This window comes from Oncorhynchus keta, chromosome 10 (genome assembly GCF_023373465.1).
Source record: "Oncorhynchus keta strain PuntledgeMale-10-30-2019 chromosome 10, Oket_V2, whole genome shotgun sequence".
Lineage (NCBI taxonomy): Eukaryota > Metazoa > Chordata > Actinopteri > Salmoniformes > Salmonidae > Oncorhynchus > Oncorhynchus keta.
The window spans coordinates 47,529,281-47,530,388 of NC_068430.1; positions in this window are offsets into that span (position 1 = coordinate 47,529,281).

Here is a 1,108-nt window from a genome sequence, read left to right on the forward strand (position 1 = left end):
TGAATATGATGTCAGTTCGGTTGTCATCTCATACATTCTCATCAATGATAGGATGACATAAACGGTACAGTGGAAAGTCTACACATTATAGTTATCAGATTCAAATGGAATTGTTGTGCAATTTAAATGCTTGAATATGAAATTATTTGTGAGAGGATGAAATGTGATTTTAGCTTCTAAAATGTGAGAAATGGGCTTTCATGAGTGAATTAGGCCCGACTCAGTGGCCCGCCCACGTGAAGAGACATTGGTTATAAACTATGAAACACGCCCTCCTCTCCCTTCCTATATAAAGCCTTGACGACAATATAACTTTCTGTCCCGGGTACATTAGGATGACGATCAGATGTCAGAAGGGTTCAGATAATAACTACAGAATGAAGCCAACCTCAGCGTGAGCTTTGGTTGCGAATGGTATGAACTTTGAACTCTTATTCGCTACAGAAGTGATACCTCCTATCCGTTGAGTTAGCAGCAGCCGCTGTAAACGTGGGCTAGGAGAGGACAGACAGAGTATCCCGTCTACCACACAACGACGTTACTACAACGTATCCAATGTTCCACCAGAGACATTCTTCCGAGGACAGAAAGATCTCTGTTGGCCAACACCAGCCAGCATGTACGACCAACCTACAAGCTCAGAGTAAATATTTATTGCATTTTCCTTTTCCAAATGGGCGGTAATTTCAAATGCATAAGATTCTGTATTTACGTTAGAGTAGCTGCCTACGGCCCGATAGTGACATCGCTTCTCCCTTTGTTCTTCAGTCTTCCCGCTCTTTCACTCAAACCCAACCCTTTTTCTTTGTGTAACCAGCTGTCATATCTGTTCCGTCCGCTAGGGACATTTTCCTTTTTGACATAATTTGTAATCAAGGTATGATTCATTCTGTGTATATGTAATTCTGTGTGATTAGTTAGGTATTTAGTAAATAAATAATTAAACCCAATTTTGTATTGCTGATTCAACTTATTAGCCAGGGTTTGTGAAGAAAACCAAGAATTTACAACTTTCAGGTGAGACTAAAAAACAAGGTGACAATTAATATTGACTGCTATTGATGTAAAATATGACTAGGTCTTTAAGAGTTTATTCAGAAAAGAACAG